Raw genomic sequence first — 16070 nt, 5'->3', positions numbered from 1 at the left:
AACTCGGGAGGTGGGAAGAAGCTCCATCTCCTGTGGCCATTTGGGAATGAAAGAGCAGATGGAAGACCTCTCTGTATCACCGCCTCTGCCTCTCTAACTCTGCTTTTCAAATACAGAAATAAATCTTCAAAACAAGAAAAAGAGAAGTGCAACTCTGGAACAGTTAGGGGCATGACCTGGGCACTGTCCCTTCCAGCACATCTGGCATAAACAAGAAAATCCTTCACAGGTTCAGCGCTGCAAAGTTTGGGAAGGTGGAACTACCTGCGCGTGTTGGCTGGCGCGTCCCAGTGCAGGGCTGCTTCGTGCTGCAACACCACGTTCGTGCTGGCTGACGCTGGCTGCTGTGCGTCCGCCCTGCAGGCATGTGGGGCAGAGTAACCCAGCCGCCTGCTATCTGAGCAGGGACCCTCCAGGGTCTCTGTGACCAGAGGGACACCCATTGGCCACCGCGCGGCAGCACAGAGGGTGGAATGCACCCGACAGAGGGCGCTCTGCCATTGCAGAGCTGGAGGGGCTGAGTACAGGGGTCCCACAAGGAGCACAGGTTCAGCTCTGTGCAGTCTAACACATAGAGCCTCTGGAACCCGGAAACAGCCTTGTTGCTCCTGAGCTCTGGCCTCACCCTTCCAGAACCCTCTCCTCCCTCTTTCCCTGACTCAAAAGCCCCCGTGCCTCTCCCACACTCTGCTCCCTCCTGCACACCGGCCCCTGTCGAGCTCAGATCTCCCAGACAGAACTCCCCATTTCCCTCCACACCTGATCAGGGAGATCAGGAGGAAGCACCTGGCTCCTGGCTTCGGATCGGCGCAGCATCCAGCTGTAGCGGCCATTTGGGGAGTGAACCAGCGGAAGGAAGACCTTTCTCTCTGTCTCTCTCTCTCTCTCACTGTCTGTCAATTAAATAAAGAAAGAAAGAAAAAGAGAGAAGAAACGCTGCCCAGTTCTGTGTCCCCAGAGGGATGCCCTGGAGCAATAGAAGAAGAATAAAAGCCAAGAAAGTAAAAGAGGACCTTCATTAAAAAGAAAGAGAGAGAGAGACAGACAGAGAGAGAGAGAGAGAGAGAGAGAGAGAAAGAGAACAAAGTCTCCTTTGTTGCAGCCCAGAGAACAGAAACCTTGTTGCTACCCTGACGTTGCCGCCTTCTCCTCCCTGTGGCCCAGCAGAGCCAAATCTGGGGACTTCCACAGGTGACTCTGGGTGCAGCCTCAGCTCCTTTTCCTTAGGCCACGAGACAACGCCCTCAGCCCGCTCCACAGTGCCTCCTATGCAGGGTCTGCCGCTCTCATTCTCCACCTGTTCTCTGCAGGGCAGAGGGCAAGAAAGGAGTAGTCAGAGCTTTAGTGGCCCCGGGAGCTTTGCTGCAGACCTGTTTAGCTGTGTGCCGCAGACTCTCGGCAGCACACAAACACGTCTGCTCGCGCATCTCTGGTTGTCTGTAGATCGGCTCCTCTGAACCAGACGGCTTCAGGCTGCCGCTCGTGCTCCCCTGGGCTCCTACTGTGGCGCTCTGGGATCAGAGCTGCTGCTGTGGATTCATGCTGGGCTCCAGGCTGAAAGGGCAGCTCTGGTCGACAGTGTAAGCTTTATAACCCAATGAGAAAATTCTCTTGCTTGGTTGGGGTTCCTCCCCAAGCAGACCAGAGTGACAAGGACTCGGGGGCAGGAAGTGTCTTTGTAGGGGATCCCAGGTGGCCTCGGGGACATGAACTCGCCTGCATGTTTGGCCCAGGATGATGGCAAAGCCTCAGGCACTGAGGTGTGTGCAGTCCTGGAGGTGGGCGGCTGCCAGCACTCACAAGAGCCATCCTCCCTGCCTGGTGCCGACTGGAAGCTGGGCTCAGGGGATATGGCTTGAGAAGTCAGCAGGCTCAGGTAGACTCTGTTAGCCCACGCCTTCACATCCAAACTCAGCAAGATGCTAACTGACCTCGCTTAGTCACATCCAGCCATGAATCCACCACAATGGCCAAGGCCTTAGGGCACCAGGCCTGAGTCAAGAGCTCAGAACTTGGGGGCACAGAGTGAGGACAGCCCCGCCTGAACCCAGGGATCTGATTCTCCATAAACCAGAGCTGCTGAGGATTCTCAAGTGGGTCCTGAGACCACAGACAAAGTTGGAGGCATTTTTGCTGCTGCACGCTCCGCCGTTGGCACAGCATCCTGCCATGGGGAGGCGTGTCTTGTGCTGTGCTCACACCGTGGGGCCTCTGGCAGTGCTGCATGCTGTGTGCTTCCTCCCATTAGCACAGCATGGACATTCTGGTCCTGGTTCACACGTCCTTTGGTTAGGAGCTTTGTGTTCTTCCTTAACCTGCATCACACACTCCTTGAAATGACAAACTCCCGGCATCTCAGCAACCACAGCCTGAAGGCAGCAAGGATGTCCGTTCTGTTTTGGTTCCTAATTTTACCCTCAGTGCCTGCACACTGCATTAGCTCACAGCGTTTCTGTTGGATAGATGAGTAAGCAGGACCTGAGGGAGGGAAGATCCCAAGTCCAGTTTTGGGCACGCTGGGTGTGGTGAACTCTGCTGCTACCCCACTGAGCGGAGCAGCTCGGTTCTCAACTAGGAGCTGTACTTTGGCCCTTGGTGAAGTACTGGGAAGACTGAGAACGGCCCAAGTTCTTGGGCTCCTGTTCTCATATGGTTGTCAAGGATGAGGTTCCAGGTTCCTGGCTTCAGCCTGGCCCAGCCCAGCGGTGGTGGCCATCTGGGGAGTGGATCAGTGCATAGAAGATCTCTGTCACTCTGCCTTTCAAATACAACAAATAAATCTTTAAAAAAAAAAAAAAAGTGGGAATGGGAACATAGGGAGAGACAGAAGAAAGGGACTTTGTGGTTCAGGTGCTGCCGCCCCTGCCCAGAAAGCACCCATTGCTTTGTTAAATTGAACAGAAAACAGCAGCAGCAGCAACCCTGCCTCAGAAACTTTGAGATCCAATCGGCACCCAAGGCCGGGTCGCCCTCTTCTTGGAGCCACCTGGCCCCTCATGGCCTCTCCCAGGGAGCAGGAGGCTGTGGCTCCCTCCCTTCCCTGGGGAGGCAGGCGGCCCCTGGACTCTGCTTTCCCTGGACAGAGCAAGGCGTCTCTCTGTCCCCTCCTGGAGGCAGCTGAGGGCTGGGAGGAGAGGGCTCAGTGGGCAGCAGGAAGCAGGGACAGGGCAGGACCTCTGGACCGCGGCCCTGCTCGCCTGGCCCTGGAGGCCAGCACAGCCCCCTGGTGCCCTCAGCTTCCTGCACGGCTGGCCTCAGCCAGACCAGAGGACACGTCACTCACTCCTGTCCTCAGAGTTCCTGCCGCCATAGCCTTCCCTTTCTCTCCTGCTGCCCCAAATCCTCCCGCCCGCAACGCACACCTTTCCTCTCCCCGTCTCCACTTGCTGTCGCCTTGTGCTCCTAGTCAGCCTGCGAGGCCTCAGTCACATGTCACCTCCAGAGAGTGTCCTGCGTCCCTTCCAGCAAGACGGGTCCTCTGGCCCCTCCCTGAGCCACCGTTGCTACCTCGTGTCCCTCTGTGCCACACTGGGCGGGGGTGGGGGTGGCACAGACAAGGTGTCAGTGGACACTTGTTGAACTGTACATGTTAACCTGCAATTTTCCAGGTGAGGAAGTGAGAGTCTAAGGAGACAGCAACTATACCAGGGTGGCCGCCAGCATGTGGGTTCCTGCCGTGGCGAATTTGCTCTTTCTGTCCCTGGGCCTTCTGGAAGCAATTCAGGAACGGCTGTCCTCCATTGGCCCCATCCCCGCAGGCACCCGAGCTGTCAGTTTCTCTGGAACCCTCGAAGGAGGAGCAGAGAGATGAAGGACTGGGTGCTTCCTGCCTTGAGAGCACCTGGCCTGAGGGTGCAGCCCCCGCTGGGCCCCAGGGAGCTTGCGGCCGTGTGTCCAGTGCTCCTGCCTCCTGGGGGTTGAGGCCCCTTATGCCATGTTCAGCAGTAGAAGCCCCAAGGCATCCTGGCCACTCTGACTCCTTCAGGCCCAGTGCCTCCCGCTCTAACGTCCAGACCTCTTCTCTCAGGATACACACCTGGACATGGCCCAGGACTCCTTTGATGACCAGTATGTCGGCTGTGCAGTGGCCATGATGGCTACCCTCCCACATCTCCACACAGGGAGTTCAAGGCCAACAAAGTCTATGCGGACGACTGGTTGTTTGGAAACTGTAAGTGGCGGGAGTGCCGGGCACGGTGTCCTGCATGGCTGCCCCCTGGCCTCCAGGATTCCGGGAGGAGCACGGGGTTGGCCTGCTGGCCTACTCAGCCGAAAGCCCCCTATACGATAAGTTCAATGCCGCGGTGCGCCATGCAGACTGCTCCTGCGCCCACTACCGCCAGCACTTCTCCTTCAAGACTCTGCATTTTCTGCTGACCGAGGCCTTGCAGCTGCTGGGCAGGGAACAGCGGCAGTCCGGGTGCCGTCAAGTGTTCTGGGGGGTGAAAGGCCTGCGCTTCCGGTCATCAGGGCCTGGGGCCACTGTCAGGCTGGGGGCTTTGCCTCTGCTTCCCTGAAGTAAGATGTGGCCAAACAGTTCGGAAATGACACCTTACTCAGCATCTTGACCTGTATCCGCGTCCCTATCAAGGGCTACTCCTTCTGCACTAGGGAGGAGGAGGTTCTGATCCCACCGTTTGCACCTTCCGGGTCATCAACGCCAGCAGACCGGCCCACGGCCATGCCCACATCTACCTGAAGGCGCTGGGCAAGCGCAGCTCATACAACTGCGAGTACATCAAAGGTGAGGAAGACACACCTGTGCAGAAGGCGGCCTCCCCCATTCCCAAGACCTTTGGTGGATACAGGCCCCAGTCCCCTAGGTCCATGTGACACTTAGAGAAGCACAAAATCCAAACTGAGTGGGCAGGAACCAGCCACGGGCCCCAGCCCCTCTGACTCTTCCAGCTACAGGGATAGCACACTTCTTTCTTGGAGGGAACCAAGTCAGGGCTGGCCGCTTGCTTGCTGGGAGGCCACGGCAGGCTTCCTGACCAGGGCAGGGGTCCTGGGCCATCTGAGGGGCAGGCGTCTCTGGAGGCTGGTGGGAGCTGCTCCTTGGTCCATGCTCTCAGGACTGGTCAGATGTGGAAACAGGAGGAAGTGCCCAGAGGCTTTACCCTTGCAGGGGCTGTGGCCTGCGCTCCTGGCTGGGCACAGCCCTGTCTGCATGGCTAGTGGCAGGGAACTGATGGGAACCCCCCCCCCCCCCCCCGGTCACAAAAGTCACAGCTTTGTCCTCGAGACAGAGACAGGGGTTGCTGAGCCCTGAGAGAACCTGCAGTTCCCGCTGCCTCTGTCCTCCGGGCTGGATCCAGTCCCCGCCCCTGCCCCAGAGTGACATCAGAGAACATGAACGTGTCCAAGGTGGGGACAATGCAGGGAGCAGCCGTTCACAGGTATCTGTTCCTGTCTGATTGCCACTTTTCCTGGCGCCGTCTCTGTGTCTCAGAACAGTCCCTGCACTCAGGGGTGGAACACGTGGACAGATGATAGGGAAAGCACCAGGGCCCTGTGGGAGCACAGAGGCAGGGCCCCTCCCCCAGCAGGTGGGAGAGGTCAGAGAGGGCTGCTGGGAGGGGAGAATAAGAGCTCCAGGTGGACAGGTGATGCATTTGAGGGGCCCCGCTCTCAAATCCCCAGTCAGTCCTGTCATGAGTGGAAGTCTCTTCTACGAGTGAGTTGCCATTTGTCATAGAGTTCCCCCCCCCGCCCTCCCCCCATTCACAGTGTCACTGCGAGACCTCTGGATGAGGTGCAGTCCCCACATTCTCTCCTGTTTCTCCACCAGCAGGTCTGGCGGCTTCGAGAGAGTGAGAGAGACAGAGAGAGAGAGTGAGTGAGCTTTAGGTCCCAGCAGATGGGTATGCCAAGGATCCTGGCTCTGTACACCTTGGGCTGTGGTCAGCATCCACAGAGTGGGCAGAGGCAGCAGGCAGGAGTGTCCAGAGTCTGGTGGCTCAGAAGAGGCCTGGGCATCCTGGGAAGGGCCCCACCGCAAGGAACGCGAGCAGCAGCAGGAGGGACCAGGCTGTGGAGAGGCGCTCCTGAGCCGAGGCTGCAGACAGAGAGACAATGAGTGGTTGGTTGGTTTCATAGCCATGAAATCCGCTGGTGCCCACAACGTGACAGGGGTCAGAGAGGAAGGGAGGAATTGAGGGAGGCAGGGAGACAGGTGAAGAGGGCGCTGGGAGCCCCAGTCCTTCCTGAAGGCATCAGGTCCTTGCTGCCACCTTCTGTTGCCACAGGGACACCACACCGTGGGCGAGACGTGGGCAGAGATGGGAGTGGGAACCAAGCGATACTGAACTTGGCTCTTCTGGTAGGAGAGGTGCTGGGCAGTCCAGAGAGGGGGTGGGGAAATGCTAAACTATTCTAGTAGCTGAGATTACATCATCGGAACTCAGAGCAGAGCCCTGGCTCTGGTCGTGGCTGCCCCCGACCAGTCATGCCTGTCTCTGGCTCTCACTCTCCTGTACAGTGAGGGCACAGTCATGCTTGGCCTCTTCCCAGTGTCTCGAGCTCTGAAGAGAATGTGAGGGAGGGGCGGGAGTCCTCCTGGTGTGCGGTTTGTTTGGCCCAGTGCCGGGCTGTCTGAACTCTGCCTGCTCCTGGCTGTGTGCTGGGGCTCATGGCCGCTCTTCTCTTTCTCCGTGTGTAGACAGAGCTGATGTTGAACCTGCACCGTGGCAGTGCACAAGGATGACTCACAGGCTGTGCCTGGAGCTCTGGCTGCTGCTGTGTCACTGATTGGGGCCCGGAGTGGGCAGGGGCTAGGTATCCTTCCTGTGCCTGCTCACTGGGCCACCAGGGAGAAAGGAGAGGCCCACAGCTGGGGGAGGAGCTGCAGTTTCTCTTTTGGGGATGACCTGTCCCCTCCTTTACAACACCTAGCACAGCAGGTGTCCCAGAGAAGAGAAAATTCTCAGCAGAAAGGAACATGGGGATCATTGGGTCCTATGTGCCCATTAAACAGTCAGAAAAACTAAGGTCTAAAGAAAGAATAGGTTGGACATAGAGAAAAGGCAGAACCTGATGAGGGCCCAGGCCTCCAGCACCTGTGGTCTGACTTCAGCCTTCAAAGGTGGGTCTGTGGCTGCTGCCTACAGAACAAACTCCCAGCCCTGCCAGGCTGTGACTCTGTGGTCCTGCACTCATCTCATCGCCTCTCCTCGAAACCCCCTCTCCCAGAAGCCTCTGACTGCTCTGGGCTCCCATTGCGCTTGGCCTGCAGTGTTAGTTCCTTGGATGCAAGACCATGCCTGTCCCATTCTGTGTCCTGGGGACTCAGCCCAAGGCCAGTCACAGGTGGGACCCAGAATGCTGGCTGAGAACTTCTGGGCCCAGCGAACAATGTAGACCATTGCAGAGCGGGAGACTGCTGGCCTTGGCGACCGGGGAGGGGTGTGGAGTGGGGCCACAGGCACAGGGGAGTGTGGGAGTGGAGGAAGCAGAAGCCCTCAGCTGTCTGTCGCTTTGCACAGCCTTGCAGGCTCCCCTTTCTGCCGCTCATCCTGCCCTAGTCAGTTCTCTTGTCATCTACCCTGACCCAGGCCCTCACTGAACAGGCCCTTCTAGTAATGTGACACACACCCCTACTCTTTACCTCGGAATCCCTAAACTTTCCAGTGGCCTGAAACCTTCCTACATCTCCCAAACCTCTCCATCGAAGCGTTTCCTTGAAACTTCCTCATGACTCTTTTTTTTTTGTTTTGTTTTGTTTTTTGACAGGCAGAGTGGATAGTGAGAGAGAGAAGGGTATTCCTTTTTGCCGTTGGTTCACCCTCCAGTGGCTGCTGTGGCCAGCGCATCTCGCTGATCCGAAGCCAGGAGCCAGGTACTTCTCCTGGTCTCCCATGTGGGTGCAGGGCCCAAGCACTTGGGCCACCCTCCACTGCCTTCCCGGGCCATAACAGAGAGCTGGCCTGGAAGAGGGGCAACTGGGATAGAATCCGGTGCCCCAACTGGGACAAGAACCCGGTGTGCCGGTGCCGCAAGGCGGAGGATTAGCCTGTTGAGCCACGGCGCCGTGACTCTTAAAACTCCACCACTAATCCGCAAATCTTCAGCTCTAAAACCTCTCTCTCCACTGCCCCCAGGAGCAGGTTCTCAAGCCCCTTACCTAGGCCTTGTCTTGGGCAGGGGAGCTGTGTTGGCCTCATGTGATGGTCACCAGGGGAGATGAGGGCAGGATCCCCCTTTTGTCTCAATCGCCTGCTGTCATGTAGCTGGACAGGCGCTAAGAGCGACATGTCAGAGCATGGGGAAGAAAGGAACACAAGGACACAAAACTGTTTCTGTTAGGTAGGAAGTCAGAAGTTGAGCCTATGTGTGTATGAGAAAGGCCTGACGACCACTACGGAAGCTCCAGAAGTCCAGCACCTTGTACTTGGTCCTGATAACATGGGGCAATAAAATCTCAGATGCCCTAAGGGAAGACCCCCTACTCTGCCAGGGAGCCAGCAAATCTGGGGAGGAATTTGCTAATTTTCACCCAACAAACCCTTCTGCCAGGACTCCCCACCCTTTGTCCTGGAGGAGAGGGGGAGGTGGGTAAACAGACTCCCTTAACCCCCACCCCCAACCGGACTGTGCGCTCAGCCCTCTGCCTTGCTGCTGAGCTGCCCGCCTGGCCTGCCCAGGTGTATTCTCTCCACTCAACCATGTAACCTCGCTCTCCCCCAGTCTGAGGGACTGGGCACTCTCTCTGAGGTCTGGAGAGGTGCCCATCCGTTCTTACAGATGTCCCTACCCTAATAAACCTTGCTATTTGCTTTCCACTTACTCTCTGTCTCAGGCCTGATTTCTTTCTTGTGCAGAGACAAGAACCCTTGCACCCTTGAGTTCTCTAGTAACATTTCCAATGAGAGATTTTATTGCTTGCACACCAGGGTTTTTTTTATCACACTACTCATCAGCATGCTCATTGAGGTCAATACACTTATCAGTATCAATATACTTATCAATCTATACTGTTTAATACACTTATGAATAAACTTAACACAACTACTTAATCATGACTTAACTACTTAGCTACTTAGCTTAACATAACTACTTAGCTTAACATAACTACTTAGCTTCTACTTAACTTATATACTATAATAACACTTAACTATCAGAGTAACACTATATTTCCTTAATGACTAGAGGACTACTAAAATCAATACCATTGCTATCAATATCAATAATACTACTTGAACTTATTCATTAATCCACAGATCACAGTATACAATATTAGAGTAATTTCAGAGACTATCCAATTATAATAGTATATGTGCATCAAGGTCTCCAGCATGATTTGCAGATACCTTGCATAGGGTCAAAACATAGGGTCAAAGCATAGTTGTATTATATAACACATGACTAACGTTCTTTGTAAAAGCTGCATTTTCAAGGCTCATCTCATGATCACAGAAAAGAGTGTCAGAGTTCAAGGTCCGGAGCTCCACGTCTCGGCAGAGACAGATCTCGGATCAGTCACTTACAGGCAGGAAGTCGTGGGAAGGCTGTCACTCTGGGCAGCAGGCTCAAAGTTCCCAGGCAGATGGCAAGGCAAGAAGTTGGAGAGGTCCCCTGCTGAGAGACCTGGTCTGGCTCTGCAGCCAGGCCTGGCAGTAAGCTGATAAGGGGTCCAGGCAAGGTGGTGAGGTGGCATCTCGGCTGGAGTTTTGATCCCGCCTTACTTATGTTTGAATAGTCCAGTCAGCGTGGGAAGGAGGGTGTTATCTGTAGTGCACTGTTATCTGACTGACCAGAGATGTCTGCTTGGTATGATTAGGAGCGTCTCCCTAAGAGCCGTTAGGTACTGCCTCAGCTCCTGACTTATTATGAATAACTCCACTTAACTTTTATTTTGTAGCTAGTGGTAACTTTTTAACTCGATGTTTTACTGTGGAGTTTCCACAGTTCACCTCCTTTTCAGGTAAGCGGTGATCCGTGTCTCTATTTGAGACTCCTGTGGGATTCCCCACACCTTTATACTGTCGGTCCCACCCCTCCCCCTCTCAGCTGCTCTGAACCGTGAACTGCCCCCTCTTTCTGGTGTCTTCTTGTGGCTCAGGAACCCTGACCTCAGCCCATCTGACCTGGGCCAGTGCTGCTCCTCGGGAGGAAATCCGGCCACAGTGAGAGACAAAGAAAGAAAGAGCGAGCCCCCTCCCCCAGCACACACCTTGAAAAGTGGCTGCTCAGAGTTAACTAGTGAAACAGCTGCCCCCGTTATCTTGTCTAGGGAGTGAAGACGTCCTAAGTTCTGCTTCTGTAACTCCAGTTATTAATCTGTCCAACAACTCTGCCCCTGGTATCTCTCTTACAAACATACTAGATAATCGACCATATTCCACCTGCACAAACAGGAACAAGCCAGGAGGCTCTCAGGACCCCCACCCCCACCAAGCCCAGTGCGTGGAAGCAGGGAGGGCATCAGGGTCAAGTTCTCTCCACTCCGATTTCCTGCAAGTGCATAATCAGGAGCAATGGTTTGTCACAGCTGGAGGCTGCGTTCACCCACAGTCCCTGAAAAGTGTCACCCTGGGTAGGCGCTGTGGTGCAGAGGGTTGAAGCCCCAGCCTGCAGTGCCGGCATCTATGTGGGTGCCTTTTTGAGTTCCAGTTGCTCAACTTCCTGTCTAGATTTTGTTATGGCCTTGGAAAGCAATAGAGGATGGCCCCAATCTTTAGGCACCTGTACCCAAGGGAGACCCTGAGGAAGCTGCATCCCCTGTGGCAAATTGGGGGTGAACCAGCCGATGGAAGACCTCTCTATCTCTGCCTCTGCCTCTCTAACTCTGCTTTTCAAATACATAAAGAAATCATTTAAAGAAAAAGAAAAGTGCAACTCTGGAACAGTTAGGAGCACGACCTGGGCCGGGTCACTGTCCCTTCTTGCACATTTGCATAAACCAGAAAATCGACCTCACAGGTTCAGGGAGGGCTTACCTGAGCTGATCAGCAGTGCACAGCTGAATCTCGGTACATTTTCCCTACTATTTCCGCACCAGGGGTGCGGACCTTCCACCAGCGCCTTGAGAAAACACTGACTGCTTCCTGCTGGGGTAGGAAGGGGTGTTCTACCTGCAAGGGGCCACTCCTTTTCCCCCTCCATCTCCAAAAGAGATGCCTTCTCGCTCAAGTCAGCCAGCAGGTGGAAGGCGAGCGGTGCGAGCAGCGAGATGAGCACTCAGGGCAGCAGCAGGTTGCTCATGTAGGCGGCGGTGCGGCGGCACATATTTTTATAGTTTGTCGCTGTGTTGTCCACTTTATCTGTGACTCAAAGCTTCCTAGGTCCATTGAAGGGACAGCTCTTGCCATGCTCTTGCAACGCAATCCAATATAGAGTATTCTCTATCTCTGCCTTCTGTAGTTTCCAACACTAAACTATCAGATATATTCTCATTATCTACTGTTGATACCATGGTTTTCACTACTTCTCCACTTACTCTGATCCCATGAGCTCCTTTGTCCCATAGGTTCAGTAAGAATTCTACATCTGAGGCCTCTTTTTGTGCAAATTCATTACGAATCTGCTGCAGTTCTAGCTGGCTGAACTGTCTTACTTCCTTTTCAGGAGTTTTGGTGACCTTACAGGTTGTTACTGGTAAAACTTCCCACTCATGATGTCTCCATTCCTCCTACTAGGATTTTACTTTTATTTCTTCAGAGCTTTCATCTCTGTCTCTATATTCCTTTTTCAGAGTTTTGGTGACCTTACAAGTTATTTATTTTATTTTAATTTTTTTTGACAGGCAGAGTGGACAGTGAGAGAGAAACAGAGAGAAAGGTCTTCCTTTGCCATTGGTTCACCCTCCAATGGCCGCTGCGGCCAGCACACCACGCTGATCCGAAGGCAGGAGCCAGGTGCTTCTCCTGGTCTCCCATGCAGGTGCAGGGCCCAAGGACTTGGGCCATCCTCCACTGCCATCCCGGGCCATAGCAGAGAGCTGGCCTGGAAGAGGGGCAACCGGGACAGAATCCGGCGCCCCAATCGGGACTAGAACCTGGTGTACTGGCACTGCAGGCGGAGGATTAGCCTAGTGAGCTGCAGAGCCGGCTGATGACCTTACAAGTTGTTACTTCACAATCATCCTGGTCTCCATTTCTCCTACTTAGGATTTTATTTGCTAGGTTTTTTTTTTTTTTTTTTGCCTTTCCTTCTATCTTTGTCTATATCATCCACTGTTTTTATTAGTATTGCTGGAATTTCTTTAGGACCTGCCCTTTCTATTATTGGTTCTACTACATTTGGGCTAGTCAAGGGAATCTCTATATTAGTTCTTCTAGTAGCATATGCTAATTTCTTCTCTATCATCCCTTCAATTTCTTTCCATTTACTTATTTCTGGTATCCTGTGATTTTTATTTTTCTTTCTAAATATATTTTTTATTTTATTTCCTGCCATTATTATGTTACTCATGTTATCAAATGTTATACTACTATTTTTTTTTCTTTTTTTTTCTGACAGGCAGAGTGGACAGTGAGAGAGAGACAGAGAGAAAGGTCTTCCTTTTGCCGTTGGTTCACCCTCCAATGGCCGCCGCGGTAGCGTGCTGCGGCCGGCGCACCGCGCTGTTCCGATGGCAGGAGCCAGGTGCTTCTCCTGGTCTCCCATGGGGTGCAGGACCCAAGTACTTGGGCCATCCTCCACTGCACTCCCGGGCCACAGCAGAGAGCTGGCCTGGAAGAGGGGCAACCGGGACAGGATCGGTGCCCCGACCGGGACTAGAACCCGGTGTGCCGGCGCCGCAAGGCGGAGGATTAGCCTGTTGAGCCACGGCGCCGGCCCTATACTACTATTATATATTTCTTTCTGAGGTACCACTTAACTGAGTTTGCTGTCTGTATTTGTTCTACCTGTTTGGCTATCTGTTTTTCTAAGCGCCTATATATTCGTTTTTCTATCCAATTCATTTATTATGTAAATGATCTATTAGGCAGATCATATAATTTATACCTGTATTATATAATTTACTTCCATTCTGCTCCTTCTATAAAGGTCTGGGCAGAATGCATAATATCCTATTAAATTATTATTGCTAATATTATTTCAATTATGACTATCAATTTAGTTATTTGTAACACACACTTTTGTATTTTATATAATGCATTTATGTGTTCCAAGCAAGCCATTTATTATTCTTCCCAGCATTTAACTACTTTTTTCATGACTGCCGACTACACCAACTGTAGGTTGTGACAGTTGTCGGTCGCTCCTTCTCGAGACTGCCGGCTACACCAACTGTCGCGAGCACCTGCTGTAACGCAGCTCGACAGCGGCTAAGAGTGACGTGTCAGAGTACAGGGAAGTAAGGAACACCAGGACACAAGACTGCCTTCACAATGAAGATTTTTATTGCTTACACACCAAAGATATTATCACACCTTTCATCTACTTATTTATTGGGGTCAATACACTTATCAAATGTCAATATGCTTATCAATCTTTCCTATTTGACACACTTATCAATAAACATAACACAACTACTTAATGTAACGTAACAACTTAGTTACTTAGCTTAACATAACTACTTAGCTTAACTACTATTTAACTTAACATAACTACTTAGCTTAGCTTAACTACTTAACTTACTATAATAACACTTAACTATCAGAATAATACTATTTCCTTTTCTTTTCTTTTTTTTTTTTTTATAGTCAGAGTGGATAGTGAGAGAGAGAGACAGAGAGAAAGGTCTTCCTTTTTGCCGTTGGTTCACCCTCCAATGGCCGCTGCAGCCGGCGCACCGCGCTGATCCAAAGCCAGGAGCCAGGTGCTTCCTCCTGGTCTCCCATGCGGGTGCAGGGCCCAAGGACTTGGGCAATCCTCCACTGAACTCCCGGGCCACAGCAGAGAGCTGGCCTGGAAGAGGAGCAACCGGGACAGAATCCGGCGCCCCAACCGAGACTAGAACCTGGGGTGCCGGCGCCGCTAGGTGGAGGATTAGCCTATTGAACCGCGGCGCCAGCAGAATAACACTATTTCCTTAATGACTAAAGAACTACTGGAATCCATACCATTAGTATCAATATCAATAATACTACTTGAACTTATTCATTAATCCACAGATCACAGTATACAATATTAGTGTAATTTCAAAGACTATCCAATTATAATAGCATTACTTTTAGTCATAGGGTCAAAGCATAATTATATAACACATGACTAACGTTCTTTGTAAAAGCTGCGTTTTCAAGGCTCATCTCATGATCACAAAAAAGAGTGTCAGAGTTCAAGGTCCGGAGCTCCACGTCTCGGCAGAGACAGATCTCGGATCAGTCACTTACAGGCAGGAAGTCGTGGGAAGGCTGTCACTCTGGGCAGCAGGCTCAAAGTTCCCAGGCAGATGGCAAGGCGAGAAGTTGGAGAGGTCCCCTGCTGAGAGACCTGGTCTGGCTCTGCAGCCAGGCCTGGCAGTAAGCTGATAAGGGGTCCAGGCAAGGTGGTGAGGTGGCATCTCGGCTGGAGTTTTGATTCTGTAGTCACCTTGTGTTGCTTAGCAAGGGGGCTAGCGAGCTGGCTCTTCAGCTCCAAGTGCGAGGAGATCCAGAGGTTCGCACGCACTGGGCCCTCTGTCTGTGGTCAGCTTGTGCCGCTACCTGCTCCATGCAGAGTAACGGGCTGCCTCTTCAGCTCCAGATGTGTGGAGATCCAGAGGTTCACACACACCATGCTGTGATCCCCGAGAGGATGGAGAGCAGTGCAAAAGGCTCCCTTTTTATTTTAATTTTTCCCTGCAGCTCACCTGCTGTTCATGTGCTTTCCACCCTTGATTCAATCCAATCGGCTTGGAGTTCCCCGAGGTATCACCAGTACGTTGTCTGGGCTCGAGTGTCTCCTGCTCATGTCCAATCCTCATGTGAGCTGCTGAGGCAACGCCAGCTATTGCCTATAGCACACGCTTACTGGAGTGTCCAGATGTCTGTCCAGTCTGATGAGGGGCATTTTTCTATCAAGTGCTGAGCTTAACATAAGTTCCTGCTTACCATGAGTGACTCCATTTACCTTCACTTTGTGGATAGTAGTAATTTCTACTCTAGGTTTTAATCTGTGGTGTTTCCAAAGTTCATCTCTTTCTGCTGTGGGATTCCAACCAAGGACCAGTGCTGCTGCCGCCACAGCCCACAGGGGGGCGCTTGTCTGTGCAGCCCAACTAGGGCAAGTCCAGGGAGGAGGAAGTCCAGGGAGGTGGGGACCACGCTCAGTGGTGGGGGGACTGACACGTTCAGGCCGGTGTCAGAGCTCTGGGTGGGAGTGAGGGACCACAGCTGCCAGCTTTCCTGTGCCTGGCGGTGGCTGTGACAGGGACTGGGTCCTGCCTGTCCTCCCCTGGGACTCGGGGAAGAGTTTGGGATTCATGGCCTATTCCAAAGTAGGAGGCCACAGACAATTGGCTGTGTAGCCCCAGCTGATAATAGACTGAGTGTGTACCTTGTGCCTGCCCCGTGTCCTGTCCTACCTGGGGCAGTGGTGGTGGAAGCCATGGAAGCGGCTGGTCTCTTTAGAGACAGGCCCTCAGCATCCTGCACTGGAGCAGAGTCACAGCTTTGTCCTCGAGACAGAGACAGGGGTTTGCTGAGCCCTGAGGGAACCTGCAGTTCCCGCTGCCTCTGTCCTCTGGGCTGGATCCAGTCCCCGCCCCTGCCCCAGAGTGACATCAGAGAACATGAACGTGTCCAAGGTGCAGGGAGCAGCCGTTCACAGGTATCTGTTCCTGTCTGGTTCCCATCTTTCCTGGTGCTGCCTCTGTGTCTAAGAACAGTCCCTGCACTCAGGAAGTTCATTGTCAGCCAAGGGAGGAACACGTGGACAGATGATGGGGTAGCACCAGGGCCCTATGGGAGCACAAAGGCAGGCTCCCCCCCCCCCCCAGCAGGTGGGAGAGGTCAGAGAGGGCTGCTGGGAGGGGTGAATAAGAGCCTCCAGGTGGACAGGTGATGCATTTGAGGCACCCCGCTCTCAAATCCCCAGTCAGTCCTGACATGATTGGAAGTCTCTTCTACGAGTGAGTTGCTGTCTATCCTGTTGTGTCCCACTCAACCCCCCATTCACAGTCTCACTGCTAGACCTCTGGATGA

General features: G+C 53.1%; 1 pseudogene; it reads left to right on the top strand.

Annotated features, from left to right (window-relative positions):
- The first annotated feature begins 3661 nt into the window (after positions 1–3661).
- On the top strand, positions 3662–4833 carry LOC133763827 (GPI-linked NAD(P)(+)--arginine ADP-ribosyltransferase 1-like; annotated as a pseudogene).
- The last annotated feature ends 11237 nt before the right edge of the window (positions 4834–16070 follow it).

The sequence above is a fragment of the Lepus europaeus genome, chromosome 7 (assembly GCF_033115175.1).
Source record: "Lepus europaeus isolate LE1 chromosome 7, mLepTim1.pri, whole genome shotgun sequence".
NCBI classification, from domain to species: Eukaryota; Metazoa; Chordata; class Mammalia; order Lagomorpha; family Leporidae; genus Lepus; species Lepus europaeus.
This window is presented reverse-complemented; position numbering and strand designations above follow the sequence as displayed.